A 12766-nucleotide genomic window follows, 5' to 3' on the forward strand; every position below is an offset into this window, starting at 1 on the left:
GATAACTATCTTTCTTGGTAACATTGTTCAACAAACGGTAGTCCACACAGAACCACGTAGTTCCATCTTTCTTCTTGACCAGGACCACCGGAGAGACCCATGGGCTCGTAGAAGTTTCTATCACCCCGTCTGTCTTCATTTCTTGAACAATCCTTTCAGCTTCCTCTCTCTTCGCCTGTGGTAATCGTCGAGCTGATTGACGAATTGGCCTAGCGGTACCAGTGTCAATTTTATGTTTGACAACTGTCGTTCTTCCTGTCTTTCCTCCTTTCGGTACGAATATGTCACGATATTGCCTAAGAAATTCCCTTAATTTCCTTTTTTCCATTTGATTTAGAGATTGGCCTGCAACTGCAACCATTTGGTCGAACTTGTCGTTGGAATTATCTGATGTTGTCGTCTGACGGATTATGGACGTCACGGGTACACAAGTTCCTACTTTTGTCTCCTTCTTGATGGTCACTGGGTAGTCATTGACATTAATCAATCTCACGGGAATTTCTTTAGCAGAAGTAACCAATTCCTTTCCAATTATGATTCCTCGGCCAACCTCCTCGTCGTGGTTCCATGGCTCCATCATAATAGGTGTTCCTTCTTCCACAATTCCCTGTAGCCGCGCTACGATGATCGTTTCACTCCTCGCAGGCACAACTGTATCTTCTTTAATGGCTGCTAGCACAGTGATGTCATCATGTGGATGAAGAAATACCTCCTCGTTGCCAACTTTGATTACCCGGTTCTTAAAATCCAACTGAAATCCATGCAAATTCATTACGTCCATTCCTAATATAACATCTTCTTCGATGTCTGCAACTATGACAGTATGGACGAATTTTTCTGCTCCAATCCCTAATTGTATCTGGATTTCTCCGTGGATGTTGGCATTTTCACCGGTGGCAGTCCGCAGTCGCAACCGCGTTGGTAAGAGCTTCTTATGACTGTTTATAACTGATGGTCGTATAATGGTCCTGGTCGCTCCGGTATCCACCAACAATGTATACTTTTTACCATTTATTTCTCCATCTACATATACACTATCTTCACGACATTTCAAAGAAGCTATTAGTATGAGAGGGTCTTTGGAAAAGTTGCGGGTCGAAGCTGCCCCCCTAAGGCCGACCCGTTCTAGTTTTCCTGCTGGTGAGTCTCTTGACTGTTATTGTACCTAGGGTACTTACATGAACTCCGTACGTGTCCCATTTGCCCACAATTCCAGCACCTTATGGTCTTTGTTTTCTTGTATGAAATGCCCTTTATCATATTGACAATCTGGTCCAGTTTGTCTTCATCCTCTTCCTCTTTCACAGTCCTAACTTTACTGTACCCGCCAGAGGCCTGGGTAGCTGATTCGTATTCGAGAGCGGCAGACAAGACATCAACCAGCGTCTTGTGACGAGCTAATCGCAGTGTTCTTTGCATTTCATGATCACGAAGGCCATCAATGAATGTTTGAACAGCCAACTTTTCCATCATGTCTTCGGGAGCTGTTGGATATGCATATCGTACCAACCTGGCAATATCGACCTCGTATTCTTGAAGAGCTTCATCTTTCTTTTGTCTTCGATTTTTAAACTGCGACTGATAGACATGCTCTAAATGTTCGTGTCCGTATCGCATATTCAGTCTCTTTTTAAGCTGCTCGAAGTCATCTGTCTCCTCTACGGCTATGGTCTGGAGGACATCCAAAGCGTCGCCTCGAAGAGCAATAGTGAGGTTTACAGCTTTTTCTTTTTCGGACCATCCGTTCGCTCTGGCCGCCGATTCGAACTGTTTCATGTAGTTGTTCCATGATGACTTTCCGTCGAAATTTGGCACCTTAACACGAGCATGACCTACACTCCCTTCAACTATCGACCGTGGCTCCAACTTGTATTTGGTTTCATCATCTTTAATATCTGTTAAGATGGGTTCCACCACTTTGTCCACTTTTTCCGTTTCCTCCAGTTTCTTTTCTATTTCCTTGATCTTTTCTTCAAAGGTAGATTTTATGGACGATATCTTGTCGTCAAAATCCGAAGTGACTTTAGAGATCTCGTTAGTCATTTTGCTGTCAAGGGATGAAATATCACCCGAAACTTTCTTCTCTAATGATGCAATGTCTCTCGAAACCTTCAAAACATCCGAGGAAACTTGGGAAATTTCACTAGAAACCTTTTTCTCTAACGATGTGATCTCTGTTGAAACTTGGGAGATTTCACTAGAAACTTTGCTCTCTAACGATGTAATGTCTGTCGAAACTTTAGAAACATCGGAGGAAACTTGGGAGATTTCGCTAGAAACTTTGTTCTCTAACAATGTAATGTCTGTCGAAACCTTCGAAATCGACGAGATCACAGCAGCATGCTTGTCTTCAAACAAATAGGTTTCTCGATCTTGACCCTCTTCTTGAAGAGCGTTCTTTAGACGTTCGACTAGATCAGCCTTTTTCCCAGTAGTGTCCATGTCTCTCTCTTCTAACTAGTTGCGGAGCTCCTTAACGATCAATTCAGTGATTTTCTTATGTTGTGAACACATTGTCACACACTTTATTTATTACGATTTATATTTTATTTATTTTTAAAAGTTCCACACTCTATTTAAACCGAAAATTTACGTTAAATTTATGTATTTCAAGTATCCTCACTTCTGCACCATTTTGTTACGTTTTTAGGAAATATTACGCGAATTGACTTTTAATTATTATTAAATAAATAAACGACTTACTTGAAATTGTTTATTTATAACACTTACAATTAACACTTATTTAACAACAATATCTAATTTATTTTACACTTTCTAACATTTAATTTATTTACAAATACGACTTATCTACTTTAAAAATACATACATTTCAGCAACCCGATCAAACAATAAAACAATATATCGCGTCGAATATATTAACTGACTCCTAATTCTAAAAATGTCTGTTTATATAGTTACATACAATTTCTACTGAGTTCCAGAAACATCAAAAAAAGGTAAACATTAGTTGGAAAGCAATTGTTACGTTGAAATGGAATATACCAGAAAAGGATGGAACATCATAAATCAAATTAGGTAGACACGCTTCTCTCACCCGCAGACAGTTCGTCGCGACAGCTTCTGTTGTGGACAGAGCCGGCCTGGGACCGTGACACTATATTATTAATATATATAATCGCAAGCTTCGATTCCAGCAATAAAATTGCTGGTAAATAACTTTTCCCAAAAATGGCCTATTCTCCGATAATCAGCCCAGACTATTATTCAATTCCAATTTTGTTTCTATATTGCAGTCACTGAAGGTAAAAATCAACTGCGACCTTCGATTTCGGTGAACCATTAATTTTCACGAAAATTGGTGAGTGGATAGAGCATACCTTAAGAAACAAAAATAACATGGTACCAGCTTGCAGTTTTTGCCTAGGGTAGATGTCACCCCTTCTCGGGTGTGAAAATTACTTTATTAAAATAACTTCACAAATCGATATTAAATAAATCAATACCTGTTGAGTTATTAAAGATCAAATGTTTTAATTTTTGTTAAAAAATGCATGCTTTAATGCGAGTTTTCATAAATAACTCAAAAACTGTAAGTTTTTACAAAATACTTTTAAATACTTAAAATCCTGTATTTTGGATATGTGTGGGCAATTTTTTAGCTAAATCGGAAGAAAAATAATTTTAGGAATTGAGGGACATGTAAAAAACTTCTACCTTCTATTGAAACATTATTTTTTCCGTTTATCCTTTATGCTAAAATATACAAATTTATTTAAATAAATACCAAATTACGGTAAAATTGCTGAAAATTATATTTAAAATACTCAAGAAAAGCAATAAAGTAGGAAAAAGAAGAAGAGAAAGAAAAAAACGACTGTTCGCGCTTAAATGTCTTATTTTTTATGTTAAACAGAAGCTATACCAATTTCAAAATAATCTGGGTATCAAGAGTTTTTTGGATCCAAAATTTAGTGGTTTGAAATGGAATTTCTTCCCCATATGCATCTTGATTCCATATAACAAAATCCTTGTAGGTATTTTTTTTAAACAATATTTCAAAAATTGTACGCACTAGGGCGTTTACCTGGTTTTCTCTTATCTAGATTTCGTGCTAGTTTTAACGATAATTTTATATTTTTAAACAAGAAAAGGAAACGTGAGAACTAAATTAGTTAAGAGGAAACAGTAGCGATCAACAGGTAGCGAAAACGCGTTCCAAGATTGCGGCTGTAATTTTGAATATTTTTTCGAGATATGTGGCACACGTATTCGTAATATAATAAAGAATGGCGGTACAGAGCCCAATTTAAAAAATATATTAATATGTGGAAATTACTCTGTAATTAAATACAATATTAAAAAAACGAGCCTGTACCGCCACTAAGAAGAACAAAAAAATACATTTTCTTCAAATAAACTTTTTTATCCGATGCCTAGATTTTGTGTCATTTTGGAACTACTAAAATTTTTTATTTCATTAGTAGTTCCAAAATGACACAAAATCTAGGCATCTGATAAAAAAGTTTATTTGAAGAAAGTGTATTTTTTTGTTCTTCTTAATGGCGGTACAGACTCGTTTTTTTAATATTGTATTTATTTACAGAGTAATTTCCACATATTAATATATTTTTCAAATTGGGCTCTGTACCGCCATTCTTTATTATATTACAAATACGTGTGCCAAATATCTCGAAAAAATATTCAAAATTACAGCCTCAATCTTGTAACGCGTTTTGGCTACCTGTTGATCGCTACTGTATCACCTTAAGAAAATTGATAAAGATTTTGCAACTTATAATCTGGCAGATAATATTATATGTTGTATAACTATATAATTAAACATTACCAATGTAATTTAGGATATCAATTAGAACCACTGTCGCACTAAAAATCGTTATTTATTTCATTTTATATATATATATATATATATATATATATATATATATATAATTTATACACACTAAAAACACTTATACACACTTTAAAAGAGACTAAAAGCCTATCTACATTACCAAATACCTCAGGAACAAGAGGGGTTTTTAAAGGGTAAAAGTACAAGGCAACAAATCCTGAAACTGAGACAACTCATTGAAAAGTCTAGATAATTTCAAGTACCTATGATTATATGCTTCGTTGACTACCAAAAGGCATTTGATTGTGTAATCTGGATAAATCTGTGGTCAATTTTATAGGGGAGTGCAATTAGAACGATTATTTCATTCATAGGAGATTCTGACCAATAGAAAGCTACAGAAATCTGAATTAAATCGATAATTTTTGATAATCTCCCGTCGTTAAGTATATTACGTCAGATGCCCTTCGTTGCTACGAAAAAATACATTCAGTGATATTAATGACAATTAATGTTTTAAAAATTATAAAAGTGATGACTTTCAATCGTCAAATATTTATAAAAACTGTGTGTTTAATGGTACTTACATAAATAAATTGCAATAAAATTTTGGTTTTGAACAGTTTTATTCATGAAATAATCGCAACAAAATGCACTCGACCTTTTTTGAATATAATTTCGACAAATTAAAACTGTCAAAATGTCACTCGGGAAAAATCCAATAATTTTAGAGCTCTTGTGCAATTATTACTGAAAACATGAATTTTTTCTGAAAAATTCAAACAAGCTTATATTTTTCTAAAACTTTTTTTGTTAGTTTATATATACATGTTAAAGTAAAAAGTTCTACTCGCAGATTTGGCCGCTAATTGTTTATTAATTGTTTAAACAATAACAATTGTTTTGTATAAATAATTTTAAAAATATCGTTGAATTCATCATTTTACTTTAATAAAATATGTTTCTATTTTGTTTTTGATTATGCTGAATCCGAATATGACATTGCAATTTAAAAATTCTTATACAAAAGCTCTTATACAGTATATCTGCGTAGCTAGGAACCAGATATGGAAAACTTTTTTATTATCAATTTAACGAAAAAAAGTTTTTCTTCATAAAATGCTCTGAATAATCAAAAATTTAAAACTCAACCGGCATATATCAAATTTTATCAATTTTATACGAGTTATGTCAAAAATATAAATTTCGTTAAAGAATAAAGTACCTTCATATTCCAGAATATCAAAAAATGCTATTATGAAATGTTGTTTGAAATTAAAAACTATATTTTAATATACAATTACATTATTCTAATCGAAAAAAAAAATATTTCAATTTTTTCTCAAATTACGGATAGGTACCCATCATCATTTTATTACAATCATGATAACTAGTGTATTATCAAATTTACGAAAAAAAGTTATTCTTCATAAAATGCTCTACCTGGTTTCAAATCTAAGATAAAACTACAGATATCAAACTTTTGAAATTTTATACGATGTATGTAAAAAACATGAATTTTATTGACCTTAATATTTATGTTAAATGCCTTTATTATTCACAATATTTTAATTAGAAGGATTTAATTGAACACTGAAATATATTTTTTAATTCCAAATAACTTTTCTTAAGAGGAAACAGTAGCGATCAACAGGTAGCGAAAACGCGTTCCAAGATTGCGGCTGTAATTTTGAATATTTTTTCGAGGTATTTGGCACACGTATTCGTAATATATTAAAGAATGGCGGTACAGAGCCCAATTTGAAAAATATATTAATATATGGAAATTACTCTGTAACTAAATACAATATTAAAAAAACGAGCCTGTACCGCCATTAAGAAGAACAATAAAATACACTTTCTTCAAATAAATTTTTTATCCGATGCCTAGATTTTGTGTCATTTTGGAACTACTAAAATTTTTTATTTCATTAGTAGTTCCAAAATGACACAATATTTAGACATCGGATAATAGCTATTTGTATAACAAGGGAGAATGACCAGGAAAAACCTACGCTTGACCGTTGGTTTTTTAACTGGCCATTGTGAACTAAGAAAACACCTCCACACACTGGGGCTAGTAGACACATCTCTATGCAGGAGGTGTGAACGAGATGACGAAACTGTCGAGCATGTCCTATGTGAATGTTCGGAGTTATCGTCAATACGAGAGTATACGTTCGGCGAGCCTTGGCCTACACCTGCCGATATAAAGGAGATGTCACCAGGTGATTTGTCCACCTTCCTGGAAATGGCAGGATGGATAATGAACTAAGGACGACAACCCCCTGGGAGGATGTACAATGGGTCAATTGTGGCCTAAGTGCTGTGGGACTTGACTCACACTCCCTACTCTATAGACAGAACAAGGGAGGAAAGTGTTACTTTTCCTCCCGAGAAGGAAGTTTACTGCCCGACGCGTAGCGGAGGGCAGTAATAATTCAAGGGAGGAAAAGGCACTTTACTCCCATGTTACACATATGGTTTTTTCACCTTCCTCAAATAACAAGTCATTTTTTCATTTTACTTAATTTATTTATGTAACTAACCAACAAAATTTATTAGAACTAAAACTAACAAGTAGGTACAATATAACTGTCAACTGTCAAATATAAGTCAAATTATTAATGTAAACATTGTTAAATCAAAATAACAATTTATTGTTTTTTACCATTCTGCAAAATACAGGATGTTTTATAAATAAACGTTAAAATGTATAGATACTTCGTAATAGAAAATAGATATTGTACAGGGCGTCAATAAGTTATATTTCATGAATGAAATACTATGACGTCACTTTTACTTTTCCTCCCTAGGGAGGAAAAGTACAACTTTGCTCCCTACAATCAGGTCCGGAAAAGTATACTTTCGGTAAAGGTAGGTGGAAAAAAGTTTATTTGAAGAAAGTGTATTTTTTTGTTCTTCTTAATGGCGGTACAGGCTCCTTTTTTTAATATTGTAATTAATTTTTTAACTTCTATGGTAAAATTGCGATTTTGACCAACTTGATTTTTTAATAAAAAATTAAGTAATCGTGTGGGGAAAAAATAAATACGCCATTTTAATTGCCTATTTGTCTAATTTGCAAAATTCATATTAGAGTTTTCAAAAAGCGTATACAGGGTGAAATTTTTTCTAGGACCAAAACGAACTATTTTTTTTTAAATCCGGGCCTGATTTTTTTCTAGTTTGAATAAATCAGTTGATTGGGTGGTAATATAAATTAAATATTTGTTCAAAAAATTAATTTTTGTAATAAAAATTAACTTTTATTACCGGATTGATAATCAGTCGTCAATTGTCAATTCAGTCATGGCTTAATTAAAATTTAGATTAATTTATACATCTAAAATAATTTGCTCTGAAAAATGAAAATAAATAAATAAAACTACTTTTTTATGTAAATGTAGTAAATAAAGAAAGAAAATTAGTAATAAATTTTATAAAAAAACACACAAACACAAAATACAACATTTTGTGAAGACAATTAAACATTACTTTTGTATGTAAATGTAACAATGTAACAAATAAAGAACGAAAAATAATTTATCAGTAATACATTTTGCAAAAATACATGTTTGAAAAAATTAGAAGCTACTTTTAATAAAATATTTTTAATATTTAATTACATAAGGTGTTCAAAATTACCTCCTAACATATTTATGCACGCCTAAAAACGACCATTGAATGAGCTACTTACTCTACGAAGCATTTGTAAATTAACACATCGAAATACACTTTTTATTCTATTTTTCGTCTCATCCCTTGCTGTTGGAGGTGTTTTATAAACTTCATTATTAACGTAACTCCAAAAAAATCAGTCCAGTTTATTAAATTCTGGTGATTTGGGTGGACACGCTACCTACTTATCAATTGAAAAATGAAAATATCACGAAAACTAATAAATTCAGACATAGGGAATGTTATAGAGAATATAATGTACTTGCGTTTTGACTCACCATGTATTTGATATAAAGAAAATTAGCAATATCAATCATTCTTGAAAATTTTGACAATACGTAAAAAAATATGACATTAATAAACCATTGCTGTTTTGTTTATTTCTATTTATACAGGGAGTTGAACTTGTTACGATTTTCATTGGTAAATTGGTTATAACTTTGTAAATGCCCTGTATAACATAACAAACCTTTATATTTTTGTAATGAAAAAGTCAACAGGATTTCGAATTTAAAATAAAATATAGGGTGTTCCATTTGAAAAAAACAAAAGTTTGGTCTGCCACTGTGTTATCGAACACCCTGTAACATTCTAGCTAATTTTGTAATCTGGAGGTCAAAGGTGGCTAAAATTTTTGTTATTAACTTTTATTGCTATCTATTACTATAGCGGATCTATTGAGCTTTACCCTACAAATCAACCACCCTGTTTTAGTAATTTTTTATTACATAATTATATGTATGTTATCGGCCAGATTGTAAGTTGCAAAATCTTTATCAATTTTGTTAACTACTTTATATTTTAGGTCTAACGTTTCCTTTTGTTAATTTTAAAAATATAAATATATCTTTTAAATTATCATGAAATCTAGATAATTTAAAATAAGGTAAATGCCCTATATTACTAGTACCTACGTGTAATTTTTCATTTTTCAAAAAATATATTTTACAGAGAAAATGTACAAAATGATTTTATTTTAAAAATTATAATATTCATGTGGATGAGAAATTCTCCCCTAAAACTCGTGGGAAAATTCAATTTAGCAATATATTTTTTATTATTTTTATATTATAATAGGGGAGCCCAATTGGGGAATTTTACAGTTACTCGAGCGCGTCAGATTAGTACATGGGGAGAAACCTTTTACCCTGAAAATATACCCCTACCATATATTGCCTCTTAATGCAGGGGAGTTCGTTAAGAGGGCCGAAAAAAAATCTATCTTTAGAAAAACTCGAAATTGTCAGATTAAGATAAGGTAAAACCGCATCCCTGAAAAAGTAGAGTGCACAGCACATGAGGAAATGACATATTTCTCCCTTGCTTGATTTGCGGCCCTCACCTCGTGCCTAGGCTCGTGCCAACACACTTCTGCGCTCGTGAGAAATATCGATAAATATCGAAAGAAGCTCGTGAGAAATATCGATCGAATATACTCCCTAGGGAGTAAAAGTAAAAGTGACGTCATGGTATGTCATTGATGAAATAATTCATTATACGCACTATACAATATTCTATTATCTATTACGTAAGTATGTAGGTATATGTTACGGTCAATGATGTAAATTGGACATTGACGTTAATGGCCGGGTATTGTCGTGAATGTCCATTTTCCTTGGTTATTAACGACAATGCCCGGCCATTAACGACAATAACCTTAGCTATTGGCCAATGTTGTAAAAGCTTAACGTAAAATTAGATTTTTCATCAATAACCGGTCAATAACGAGAGTGGCCAGAAGCAAATGGCCAATGTTTATAAATCGATGCCTCAGAAGATAGTAAGTGTGAGTCAATAAGTGTTTAAAATGAGATACTAATGTGGTTCTGAACGTAGTTGCAGAAGTAGAAGTAAATATTAAAAATAAATAAAACGTCTTTATATATATATATATATATATATATATATATATATATATATATATATATATATATATATATATATTGATACATGTATCCATGTGACTTCCAAAGTAGATTCTCGTAATACGTTGTTACTTCATATATACCGTTATGACTTCCGATTTCGGAAGTCACAACGTTTTGCCTATATTTTTACGAATTTGGCTACTAGATGGTATCAGAAGGCTTATATTAAAAATTTCGCTGGAAGTCATATCGTATCTAACATACTCATAAGATCAGATTTTAGTTCGACGGTATATCACCAGCGCTAGTGTCGCTCCCGTGCTACTATACAGGTTATGTACACAACGCGTAGCGTCTTCCGTATACCACACCGCTCGGTGTGACTTCCGTTTTTTGGCAACCCTGTGTAACGGTTTCCAGACATGCATTTGTTGTAGATTCGCGGTCCTAATCGTATTTAGTATTTTGTGTATGAAACATGAATAATTTCATACTTTTGTGTTAACATTAATAATAGCTTTCTTTTAAATCTGCTTTACTTTTAAAGTTAGCCTTAAATGAAGCCAATTATATCTCTATAAATATATATTATCTGTACTTATTTTAGTCTATAATATTTACTTACCTCTTTATTTATAGAAATTCATCTTTCTCGTGTTTTTGTTTACTTTCTTTTTTACAATGAACTTCTAATTCAATCTACACTAACCGGCACGAAAAACGGGCAACCAAAAAATTGGTAATTTTTGATGTCTCGTATCTCCTAAATTTGTTGTCCGATTTAAGTAATTTTTTAATATGTTATAGCCTTATTCTTTAACAATATCGCTATAATAATATTGTTGATAGGCATGTAAATTTTATTGTATACCAAGTGTACCCATCAAACTGGGTTTTTTTCTCAATTTTCACAACACCCTGTGGAATATTCTAGCCTTTTTAAAATGTTGAAATTAAAACCCAACTATAGCCCCAGGTTTTCTTAACATTCTGTTTTTTTTTATTTATTAGCTTACGTTGGATAATAAAAAAGTTATGGACTTTAGACTTTAACAACTGGCCATGTTCTTTATCAATACAAGGTGTTTCTAAATAAGTGCGACTGACTTTAAGGGGTAATTCTGCATGAAAAAATAATGATTGTTTGGCAAAAGAATTTTATTTTTGCTATCATTATTTTTTCATGCAGAATTACCCCTTAAAGTTTGTCGCATTTATTTAGAAACACCATGTATCGATAAAGAACATGGCTAGTTGTTAAAGTAACTAACTTTTTTATTATCCAACATAAACGAATGAATAAAAAAACAGAATGTTAAGAAAACTTGGGGCTATAGCTGGGTTTTAATTTCAATATTGTATAAAGGCTAGAATATTCCACAGGCTGTTGTGGAAATTGAGAAAAAAACCCCGTTTGATTGGTACGCCTGGTATTCGGTATATAATGATAACTTACATGTCTAGAAATAATATTATTACAGCGATATTGTTAAAGAATAAGGCTATAATATATTAAAAAAATACTTAAATCGGACAATAGGTTTAGAAGAAACGAGCCATCAAAATGACCCATTTTTTGGGGTGCCCGTTTTTCGTGCCGGTGAGTATATCTATTAAATATTCTAAATTAATTTTAAAAATCTTATTAAAAGCTTAAGGTGATACAGTAGCGATCAACAGGTAACCAAAACGCCTTCCAAGATTGCGGCTGTAATTTTGAATATTTATTCGACGTATTTGGCACACGTATTCGTAATATAATAAAGAATGGCGGTACAGAGCCCAGTTTGGGAAATATTTTAGTATCTGGAAATTACTCTATAATTAAATACAATATTAAAAAAACGAGCCCGTACCGCCATTAACAAGAAAAAAAAATACACTTTCTTTAAATAAACTTTTTTATCCGATGCCTACATCTTGTGTCATTTTGGAACTGCTAATGGAATAAAAAATTTTAGTAGTTCCAAAATGACACAAAATCTAGGCATCGGATAAAAGTTTATTTTCTTGTTCTTCTTAATTGCGGTATAGGCTCGTTTTTTTAATATTGTACTTAATAACAGAGTAATTTCCACATATTAATATATTTTTCAAATTGGGGTCTGTACCGCCATTCTTTATTATATTACGAATACGTGTGCCAAATATCTCGAAAAATATTCAAGATTACAGCCGCAATCTTGGAACGCGTTTTCGCTACCTGTTAATCGCTACTGTTTAATCATAAATAGAAGAAATGTAGGTAAATGTTCTCATTTAACGAAATTTCCGAAAATTGTGTATTTTTTTGGACCCAAGTAGGCTGAAAAATAGATTTTATAGTTATTGTTATTTCGAAAGTAATAAAACGTGTAAAAATATACAAAAAAATTGAATGTACAATTACAATTGAATGTAATTA

Source organism: Diabrotica virgifera, chromosome 4 (assembly GCF_917563875.1).
Source record: "Diabrotica virgifera virgifera chromosome 4, PGI_DIABVI_V3a".
Classification (NCBI taxonomy): domain Eukaryota; kingdom Metazoa; phylum Arthropoda; class Insecta; order Coleoptera; family Chrysomelidae; genus Diabrotica; species Diabrotica virgifera.